The sequence below is a fragment of the Rana temporaria genome, chromosome 3 (assembly GCF_905171775.1).
Source record: "Rana temporaria chromosome 3, aRanTem1.1, whole genome shotgun sequence".
NCBI lineage: Eukaryota > Metazoa > Chordata > Amphibia > Anura > Ranidae > Rana > Rana temporaria.
The window spans coordinates 69,750,911-69,763,126 of NC_053491.1; positions in this window are offsets into that span (position 1 = coordinate 69,750,911).

The following is a 12,216-nucleotide window of genomic DNA, read 5'->3' on the forward strand; positions in this document are numbered from 1 at the left end:
GTTGCAGTCCCGCTAAAAATCGCTGATCGCCACCATTACTAGTAAAAATAAAAATGCCATAAAAATATCCCAGAGTTTGTAGACGAGATAACTTTTGTGCAAACCAATCAATATACGCTCATTAGGATTTTTTTACTATTATGTAGCAGAATACATAAATTAATGAAGAAATTTTTTTTTTTTTTTTTTTTTTTTGATGTGTTTTATAGCAGAAAGTAAAACATATTGTTTTTTTCTCAAAATTGTCTGTCTTTTTTTTGTTTATAGCACAAAGAATGAAAACTACAAAGGTGATCAAATACCACCAAACGAAAGCTCTATTTGTGGGAAAAAATAACATCAATTTTATTTGGGTACAGCATCGCTCGACCGCGCAATTGTCAGTTAAAGCAACGCAGTGCCGTATCGCAAAAAATGGCCTGGTCATGAAGGGGGTGAAACCTTCCCGGGCTGAAATGGCTAAAGGCCAATGGGTTGTTCACTTTACAAAAAAAGTGTTCCCTCAGTTTAGTGAATGTGGTGTAAGGCAGGGAATTTATTTTTTATTTTTGCTGGTACATGAATGGATAATAGGAGTCAGCAGAGTTTTACCTTATTCATTAGGTAAAATTACTTTGCAAAGTAAACAGCCTATTTTCCATTAGCAAATCAAACCCTCTGATTCTAATCTGTGTTACATTTATGGAAACATTTTTAATCATTACTTGTTTTCTTGTGGTAAAATAAAAAATGATTTGCGGGCACCAATGAAGCAGCAGCCTAGCTCACTTATGTTTCTTGAAAAATGTTAGATTGATTGCAAAGTCCAATTAATTAAAAACAACTTGCACATTATATTGTAGAAAATCAGGTTCTCTGTTCTGTCTGTTCTAGGTTAAGGGCCTGTTTTGCTATTTTGTTTGAGCACATGAAAATGAGCTTTAATGAGGAATAAGATTTAATATATTGATCTTAAAAGTAAATAACATTAAAACTGAAATTTTACTTTCCATAGAACTTGATACTATGAGGTAGAACTTTTTTTTTCAGTCTGGTTCAGGTGAGATTTCAAGTAAAAATGTGCACTTGAATCACACCTTAACCAAAGAAAATAGCCATACCAGACTCCTTTTAACCACTTAAAGCAGGGGTTCACCCTAAAACATCTCTATATTTCGCTTTACCCGCACGCCAATCGTCTCCTGGGAGGATCAACACTCACTCCCAGGAGACATTGCGCAGAGCTCCCCATCGGGGAAAAGGAGCGACACGCCCACTCATCACAAGGAAGAAGACCCGGAAGTGAGGCTGAAGACAGGTAAGTGTCCAGATTAAAAAAAAAAATGACAACGCTACAAGCCTTTATTAAGGCTGCAGATAGCATAGATAAAAAGTTATTTTTGAGGGTGAACCTCCGCTTTAAGGACCGCCGCACGACTATTTACGTTGGCAGAATGGCACGGCTGGGCACATGGACGTACAGGTACGTCCCCTTTAAGATGCCCAGCCGTGGGTCACGAGCGTGCGCCGCGGCACACTCGTGACCCCGTCCTGTCCTTCGTGACCGCGCCCGTGGGACCCGATCGCCGCCAGTGTCCCGTGATCGGATCACAGAGCAGAAGAATGGGGAGAGGTAAGTGTAAACATACCGTCCCCATTCTTCCTAGTGTGGCCATCAGTGATCGTCCGTTCCCTGTGTTAGGGAACGACGATCAGTGACATCACATGCACAGCCATGCCCCCCACAGTAAGACCACTCCCTCAGATCACAGTTAACCCCTACAGCGCCCTCTCCTGGTTAACCCCTTCACTGCCACCGTAATTTTTGCAGTAATCAGTGCATTTCTATAGCACTTTTCACTGTGAAAATGACAATGGTCCCAAAAATGTGTCAAAAGTGTCTGATGTGTCCGCCATAATGTGGCAGTCGCTGATCGCCGCCATTAATAGTAAAAAAAAAATATTAATAAAAATGCCATAAAACTATCCCCTATTTTGTAAATACTATAAATTTTGCGCAAACCAATCAGTAAACGCTTTTCGCGATTTACCAAAAATATGTAGAAGAATACGTATCGGCCTAAACTGAGGGAAAAAAACTTTTTTTATATATTTTTGGGGATATTTATTATAGCAAAAAGTAAAAAATATTGCATTTTTTTTAAATTGTCGCTCTATTTTTGTTTATAGCGCAAAAAATAAAAACTGCAGAGATGATCAAATACCACCAAAAGAAAGCTCTATTTGTGGGAAAAAAAGGACGCCAATTTTGTTTGGGAGCCACATCGCACGACCGCGCAATTGTCAATTAAATCGACGCAGTGAAAAATCGCAAAAAGGGGCCAGGTCCTTTACCTGCAAATTGGTCCGGGTCTTAAGTGGTTAAAAATTGCGGTGGGACATATGTGAACCAAGCCTTAATAGAACTAATCAAATAATTTAAATGATAAAATCCAATGAAGAAAAAAAAAAGAATGGTCCAATAAAAAAATAAAATAATAATTTAAAAATGTAAACTTTATTCAATGAATAATGTGCTCCTTCGTGTTTGCAAAGCACAATATGACATGTTCATAAGCAGGTGCCACTAACCTTGTAATAAATATATACAAATTGTACAGAGAAAAATCAAAGAAACTCACCCACTCTACTTTACCAATGGATGAGCGAGTTTGGAGTGTGGAGGAACTTGACTGGCCTGCACAGAGACCTGACCTCAACCGATAGAATACTTTTGGGGGCGTGGCCTGGCACCGGAGCGAGATGGCAGCATAGTGGAGGAGCTCCGCCGTCCAGACCCTAAGAAGTGCTATTAATCGGCTAAATCCTTCGATTCCCAGCTGCCACGATGGCAGGTAGGAACCAAGCAACGACCCACTCACAGCTGGATTCCTCCACACAGCTTAGAAAAACTATCCCGGCGATGTTTCGCACGATCGCGCCGGACACGCAGGCCGCATCTCAAGCCGCGGACTTGAGTTTGGAGCTCTCCCCGTCTTCTCCCGCCGCCTCCTCGGGACCGCCGCAAGGTATGGCCCACCCGCACACACCGCGCCCTCTATGCATGGCGGACCTTCAACAGGTGGCATCGGACATTAAAAGCGCTATGATTGCCGCGATCGCCGACCTAAAGGGAGAGATTAGATCGATCGCAACGCGGGTGGAACACGTGGAGACGGCCGCCATGACACACGGCGCGGCCATACAACAGGTACAGAGAGCCTCCACTTCTCATGCCCAACACCTCATGGACATGCATAGGCATCTTGAGGACTTAGATAATAGAGGCCGCAGGCGGAACATACGTGTCCGGGGGATCCCGGAATCGGTGGAGGGTCCCCAACGTATACAACAAGCAGTATGGGCAATTTTCAATACTTTACTGGGCAGACCACCTGATGCCCCAGTAGAAATGGAGAGATGTCACAGGGCGCTCCGACCCAAAGGCAGGGACACAGACCCACCCAGAGACGTAGTATGTTGCCTGGTCAATTTTGTGCAAAAAGAGGACATATTACGCCTAGCTCGCAATCAAGCTAACCTGGAATATGAGGGAGCTCGTATTCAGCTATACCAAGATTTATCAGCTATTACATTGCAGCACAGAAGAGACCTCCGCCCCTTGCTACAACTCTTACGTGACAGACACATACTATATAAGTGGAAGTTTCCGTTCTGTCTTCAAACCACAGCGGGGAACAGAACTGCATCGCTGAGAACACCTGCAGACCTGCAACAGTTTTGTGACACACTGGGCATCCCTGTTGCCAACGTTCCTGATTGGTACGGCTCGTTCTCCCAACCTGAACCTTGGATCCCCACCAGGATGGATGACACCCCAAGATCACAGAGGAGCAGGCAGAGAAGACGCAGGCCTTCTGAGACTTCCCCACATAGAGCCCGAGGAGACATGGAAACGGAAGAGAGCCCCCGGGCGTAGCCGTCCTCGGTACGACGGCAGACGGAGAACTGAGTTTATTCCGTAGACTGTGGTAAGCTGATTCCATTTCATGACACATATTTTCCCCCCACCTATACACACTTGGATATTGTCGAACACCAACCGGACACATGGTCACCCCAGACTTGCTTTATTTTGAACTCCCGTTTACTCCGGAGCTTTGTAACCTGAAGATAGGACTTGGATAGCCGCCTATGCTGACAGGCGCAAGTTTTGGGGAGTGAATGACAAACCCACCCCGTGCTCGGGGGTACTGACTGGTTAATCTGGTGTGTATACTCCGAATCTATTCTTACCCCTTTCACACGTATAGCAGAGCCCAGTGTCTGGAAGGTGAGCTAACACCTTCCGTGCTCATGACCCCTCCTTGTTGCAATGCAAGTTCACCTAGACACTGAGAACACAAGCTTAGTGGGGGAAGGATGTACGACTGACCTATGTCCTGACACCACCATCTCGCCTCCTGGAGGAACCTCCTCGCTTTTGGACACATATTACACACCTCCCTCACAAGTATATGGGTTGGTTGGGTTCATAAATGTACCTTAAAGCTATACTGTAATGTCTGATGATTCGTGTGGGAGTATTCTGGATTCCCTCTCCCATCCCCTCCCCCCTAAGCTCCCATTTTCCCTCCCCCTCTATCCCTTCTCCATCTCCCTCCCCCCTACTCACCCAACCCACCCTCTCCCCCTCTCCCTCCCCTTCCCTTCCTAGGTCTCTGCCCCTTTTTTTTTTTTTTTTTTTTTAAGGTGACCGTGTCATGACTATGCTACTGAAGTCCCTTTGTTGCTTCTTACAATACTTGGGGAGGAGGATACATGATGTAAGGATCAGTCTATAGTGATTTTACTGTGTTCTAACTTCATATTGTGACTCTTGGGGGGGGCTTCTGCGGTACCTCTAGACTTCCGCTTCTGACGGAGTCGGGGGGACACAGCAGGAGTCCCTGAAATACAACCGTATGTCTGCAGAATGGATAGACTTATGGAGTCCTCCGGGACTGTCTAACTTGATGCATACTGAAGGGGATCTATGTCTATGCTATCGCCTCTGCGGAGGCTATCTATGGAAGGTTATACAAACTTAAGTTGCTTTTGTTAATATCTTTTACAGTTGATTTAGGGTTAACAGTGGTTATGTTCCGTGATAACTCTGCAGATGTCCCAGGGAAAGACTATGCTACCTTAGAGAGTGAGACTCTGGGTCTAGTATTAGAGTACGAACCCCCCCAACGTGCATAAGGGTCACTCTCTTGGGGAAGGGCATTCAGGAGACATACAATATACTTCAAGTTGCTCAGGTTTCTTATATTGTTAAATCCAGTTTACATATCTATCTGTAAGATAGATTTTGCGGGCCATATGAGCGCGGGGGAGGTTGCCGTGGGGAGCCCATCTCCCTTTTAGATGGGTGTTCTCATGGGGCAACCTTCTTACGCTAGTATCCGCTGAAGGGTTTTTTCTTTTTTTTCTTTTATGGATCAGGTATGATCCCATCTGGATCTGGGGATCTGGACGGCGGGTCTGGTAAGGTAGCTCGGGTACAGGTTTACATTCCCACCTTAAGTGAGGCTGGATCTCCTTTGTTCCCTCCAGAATAGTATTGGGTTCTCTATTCCTTGGATCACCCTTTACCCTGTATAGGTAGTTCAGCGGGACTTGGATTACCTCCGTTTTTTTCCCTAGGTCTCTTATTAGGGGTCTTTTTCTCTCTCTTCTCTCCTTCTTGTTTTTTTTTTTTTTTTTTTTTTTATTACCTCTTCCCCCCCTTACCCTCGCCGTCTATTTCTTGGAATACAAGTATAAATTCATCCCTTAAACGCTCATGGCTTGCATAATGCAGTCTACAGTTCCTCTATCGCTCAAGGTTCTATCGGTTAATGCTAAGGGCCTTAACGTTCCTGAGAAACGCTCAAGTTTTCTCGCAGAAGCACATAGACAAAAGGCACAAGTAGTCTTCTTTCAAGAGACGCACTTCAAAACAAACAATGTTCAGCGTCTTACCAACAAACGATATTCTGAGGTCTTTCATGCGACCTGCGCTGATTCCAAGACGAAGGGGGTAGCGATCTTACTAGCGAAGTCACTGGCATTCCGTCTCACTGACCAGATGGTTGACCCGGGGGGCAGATTCATCTTTATTAAAGGGTTGTGGAAAGACAAACCACTGACATTTGCTAACGTATATTGCCCCAACTCCAGACAGGTATCCTTTTTGAAGGATACGCTTGCGAAGCTTACGGCTCTTGACCCGACCCTTGACACATCCACAGGAGCCTCGTCCCTCCCCTTTTCAGCTCTGAGGCAAGCGAAATTAGGTCTGGCCTCTTTAGCTCTACATGATACGTGGCGCACCCTGAATCCCAGAGGTAGGGATTACACATTTTTCTCGTCCCCACACCAACGATACTCAAGATTGGATTATCTTTTTCTTTCACAAAAGGATCTTTCGTACCTGCATGACGCAATGATTGAGAACCTGGTATTATCGGATCATCATCCGGTCACTCTATCTCTGCGATTCCCTCAAAGAGAACCGTTCACAAAGGTTTGGAGACTAGACACCTCCCTACTTACAGATGTAGCGAATGTGGCTACTCAGAAACAGACAATTGGAGAATACTTCCTACATAACGATACGCCTGATGTGTCGCCCATGACTCAATGGGAAGCACACAAATGTGTGGTGAGAGGACATATACTCTCTATGGCGGCAAGACGGAAAAGGGAGTATATGGCCCTTATTCAGGAACTTACAGATAAAATTGCAAGGCTTGAAACGCAACACAAAGGCTCCCGAGCTATAGAGGTGGCGGCTGAGCTAGCTGAGACAAGAACGCTTCTGCGGGAAGAATTGTTCAAAAAGGCTCGAAAGCGCATAATGCTATCACAGAAACTATTTTATGAGCACGCAAACAAGCCAGGTAGGCTACTAGCAAGGTTTACGCAAAAACGTGTTTTGGCCTCTACTGTTCATCACCTGACAGATAAACAGGGTAAGACCCATACCAAAACAGAAGATATTGCTTGTCAATTTCGAGAATACTACAACACGTTATATAACATTGGGGAGAAGGAGAAAGGCATGGGTTCATTAGCTACTAGGGAGTTCCTGATAAAAGACTTTCTGAGCAAGTATTGTCCCCAAGCACTGTCTGTGGAGGATCGACAATTATTAGAATCACCGTTGTCATCTGAAGAATGGGTAGAAGCCCTGAAAGCCACCAAACCGGGCAAGAGCCCGGGCCCGGATGGCCTAACAGCACAATATTACAAGTGCTTCTCTGAACTTCTAGCACCGGGCTTCCTTAAAGCCTTTAATTCCCTAACGACCTCCCCTGCCAATTCCAACACTTTGTTGGAAGCGTATGTCACAGTTATACCTAAAGAGGGCAAAGACCCCTCAGACGTGGCGAACTACAGGCCGATCTCGCTCCTAAACGTCGACGTGAAAATCTTCTCGAAAATCTTGGCGACTCGATTGGCCTTTTACGTTCCAGCGTGGGTAGGTCTGGACCAGGTGGGCTTTGTCCCTGGCAGGGAAGCCAGGGACAACACCATAAAGGCCATTAATTTGCATCATTGGCTTACCTCCACAGGCAGTGAGGGATTCTTTTTATCATTGGATGCGGAGAAGGCCTTTGACCGGGTGGCCTGGGATTACATGCACTCGGTTCTCGAAGCTCTGGGTCTTGGGACCAGATTGAGGGCCTTTGTTGGAGCTCTTTACGCAAACCCACGAGCTAGGGTCCGGGTCAATGGTCACCTGTCAGAGGCCTTCTCCATCCACAACGGCACCAGACAAGGATGCCCCCTCTCTCCTATACTATACATCCTCACGCTGGAACCCTTACTTCGCTGCATTCGGGCACATCCTGACATAACAGGGGTTAAACTACCCCAAAAAGAGTATAAGCTAGCGACCTTTGCCGATGACATATTGCTTTTCCTTTCCTCCCCTCTGATATCCTTACCTAATTTACTACAAGTCTTTGAACAGTTTCGTTTCATATCACACTTGAAAATTAACTATTCCAAATCGTTTGCTCTAAACGTATCTCTCTCCCCATCGCTAGCTCTCCGCTGTCAGGAAAATTTCCCTTTCCGCTGGAAATCTGATGACATCACATACTTAGGTATTCGGCTCCCGGGTAAACTTTCAGAACTTTACGAGAAGAATTTTGCGACCGAACTAAAGTCTATACAACAAGATTTAGTGCAATGGGATTCTCCTGTAGTCTCCTGGTTCAGACGAGCCGCCATTTTGAAAATGACGGTTCTCCCCCGTATGTTGTATAAACTCCAGACAATTCCGATCACGCTCCCGCCCTTTTTCTTTACCACATACAAAAGACTATGTGGGAAGTTCCTCTGGGGATCCAAAGCGCCCAGGATTAGCTGGACGAAACTTGTACTACCCAAAGTAGAAGGAGGCATCGGTCTCCCGGATTTGCAGCGATATTACTGGGCCACACACCTGACCCATGTGGTAGATTGGCGGATTCACACGCGTTGTAAGGACTGGGTACGATTGGAAAATCAGATAACAGGAACGCAACTCGGAAACATGCCATGGATATCCAAGAGACATTGGATGCCTGATATCATGTCCCATCCGATCGTAGGGGCAACCTTATTGGCACATACGAGGGTGTGTAATAAATTTGAGGTCTCGCAGACAGAATGTAGACTAACCCCTATTAGGGGCAATCCAGACTTTATCCCGGGACGAGAGGATAGCTTCTTGAAGGCTGAATGGCCACACGCGGATATGCTGGCCAAGCATTTTTTCTCAGGAGATAGGTTTTTATCCTTGAAAGATCTTGAGAAGAGGTCTCTCACAAAGAAGTTTCCCTTATATGCATATCTCCAACTGAGACACTATCTAGATACTCCAAAGTTCAGGGGTGGTCTTACGAAACCGCCCACAGTGCTGGAATCGCTGTGCTCTAGTAAGTCGCCTCAGAGGCATGTGATCTCGATGCTCTATGCATCCATGTTTAGGGAACCCTTTGCATGTATCCAGGCAGAACAGGCCTCATGGGAAGCACGGCTGGGCAGACCAGTTGTGAGGACAGAATGGGAGAAGATCAATTGGTTTATCTTCAAAGGCTCACTAAGTGTGAGCATTCAGGAAAATGGATACAAGCTTAGGACGCGATGGTATAGGACGCCTGACATCGTACATAAATTTTCTCCCTCAATAACGGATAAATGCTGGAGATGTGGACGGGCCTTAGGCACTTTCCTCCATATTTGGTGGGAATGCTCCCTGATTCAACCATTTTGGCAAAAAGTTCATGACGTGACGACAGCAGTTTCTTCACTCCCCCTGGAGTTTTCACCAGCACAATACCTCATTCATCTTTCAAAAATTAACAAGAAGCGGTATCGCGACTCGATAGCGATACATATGATTAATGCCGCTAGACTGTGTGTTCCTGTACATTGGAGAGCCACAATGCCACCCACTATCAAAGAATGGATGGCATGCATTGACCATACTGCGGCGATAGAGGAATTGATAAGCACTGCACATGACAAGATCTCCAAATATACTTCTATCTGGAATACGTGGTTTGAATTCCGGATCACCACGGAGTACCAGATCCTCATACGGAACATGGGCTAATTGAGAACCCGACACCCGACATCCGACGGATGTCTGGTTTTTGACACTGCCACTCTGTGGCACGATTGCTGCGCTGTAAACGGTGAGGGTAGTGGACTACCCCACCTACCTCCTTTTAAAATATATCTTCCAAGAAAAAGGCTTCCCCCCACTCCCCTCCCCCCCTTTTTTTTTTTTTTCTTTTCTTTTTCTTATCTTTCCCTCTTTATGTTTCCTTCTTCTTTCTCTCTCTTTTCATTCTCTCTTTCTCATCTTTTGAAGCCGGGCGTGGGTGGTAGATGGGATCCCCGCTAGTCGGCCACCTCCCCCACCCCACTTGAATCAAGAGGATCCGAACGGCAAATATGGGACATAATCCAATAGACAGGGATCCCAGATTGGGTATGGTCTTCAGGTGATCACTGAAGCCCTTTGTATTAGGAACAACTGGAACTGTTACCCCAGAACTACTTTACTGCCCATCTTCTTCAGGTGCGAAATAGGGTTGAGATGTTTTCTAAGGCTTCCCTGACTGTTCTCTGATTCATGCATTGCATACCTAAAGTGTACCTTTATCCCTCCTGTAAACATCTTGTTATATTTCCTCTTGTGAAGACTTGGCTTTTCATTGTATTTCCTTTTAGGAGATGTTTGTACCAGTGTATTTACCTGTCTTCCTTTCAATAAAATCTTTATGGATAAAAAAAAAAAAGAATACTTTTGGGATTAATTCGAGCGAAGCCTGCGAGACAGGCCTTTTCGTCCAACATCGGTGCCTGATCTCACAAATGCGCCTCTGGAAGAATGGTCACACTTTCCCATAGACACACTCCTAAACCTTGTGGACAACCTTCCTGGAAGATTTGAAGCTGTTATAGCTGCGAAGGGCGGGCCAACTCAATATTGAACCCAACAGGCTAAGACTGGGATACCATTTAGGGTCATGTGTGTAAAGGCAGGAGTCCCAATACTTTTGACAATATAGTGTATTCAATTATAGATATTATGTTTTTTCAAGCCAGAATTCAGTGTCACTTTAAAATTCACAATCTTTCCCTCCCTTGATGAAGTATTAGCGAAATATTTATTACGCTGGAAAGTGGGGAACTATCCTACATTTATTAAGGGCATACAGTAAATGGGGATGTGTATCTGTGACTGATTTGTTACAAGATTGGCATTGCAATAAGAATTTTGGGCTTGATTCAGCCCATCTGTGCTGCAGGAAAGGCACTGACTATATGACTTCATAGCCACCCATAGAGGAACCTTCTGTACAGAATTTATATTGTGAAAAGAGCAACCCTTTAATGACTGATTTGCATTCATAAGTATGGAGATAAAACAGAGCTAGGTAATTTGCCTTGGTAAACACGCACAGATGTTTGGCAGCACTGCTTGATAAATACTCCTAATTTTAGACAGAAAATGTTCATTTGTAACATTTAATGCACTAGAACTAAGTAATCAAGTTGTACTTTCATGGTCCATTTACTTAGTGATCTTGTAACTGCAATATAATGGCCACAGCTTTATATTAAATCATTGCATTTCAAAATCCTGCCCTACTGCAGTATTGACCTTTTACTTTCAGCCTTAATTCTCAGCTGTGGAAGTATGAAGCTGAAGTCAGTTGGATAATTATTGATCTTATAGGTCTGTTCGTCTGTTAGATCTCATTGTGTCACTTTCACATTTGATGTACAGGATGTAGGAGTCCAGTTATAAATATCACACAATCAATTGCTTTCAGGTCCTTATGCAATATAATATAGAAATATAATACTGCTACAGCAACACTTCTAATGATGTGTATTTATTTCACACTTTAAAGTGACTATAAATGATATTCTTATACTCCAAAAATAATCCATACACATCCACTACTGTAATATATTTTTTATGAAATTGTTTCTTAAAGCGTTCGTGACCCTAAAAAATAAAAAATGGATCCTGTCCCTTTAAAGCATGAATAACAGCACAGTGCTTGTGCTGTGTCATGTGGCCCCCTGTTTCATCTGAAATACCTGGCTGATCCTGCCTCATTCTGCCCCCCCTGTAAACTGACCATGGTTTATCATGGCTGCTGAGCCCTGACCACGTGGTCAGTTTACATGCCTCCGTCATCCTCAGCTCTTCTCTGTCCTCTCCCTCCCCCACCCGACTGTCAGCTTATGACAGTGCCGCCCCCTAACCCCCTCCCTCCCCCTCTTCTGCTGCTATCATAACTTTATCATTTTCTCCTGTGTTAGATAATGCAATATCTCCAGTGTCTGTGCTTTATTAAAAAAATTCCCCTGTATAACTTATTTTCGAGTGCCACTCAGCGCTCACGTGACCGGCCACCTCTTTCCTCCTTTCATCTCCTCTTCCTTCCTACTGAAATCAGTGGGGGATTCTCAGACCCTCCCGCTATAGCTGTCAGATCGGGAGAGGGAATGGCAGGCGGGCACGTGAGTGCCGAGTGGCGCTGTGAAATAAGGTATACATGGGCATTTTTTTAATAAAGCACAGACACTGGAGACATTGCATTATTGAACACAAGGGATTGCCAGAACATGATAAAGTGGGTTTAAAACCACTTTAATGCGACATACACATGATTGGACATTCCGACAACAAAACCGTGGATTTTTTTTCCAACGGATGTTAGCTCAAATTTG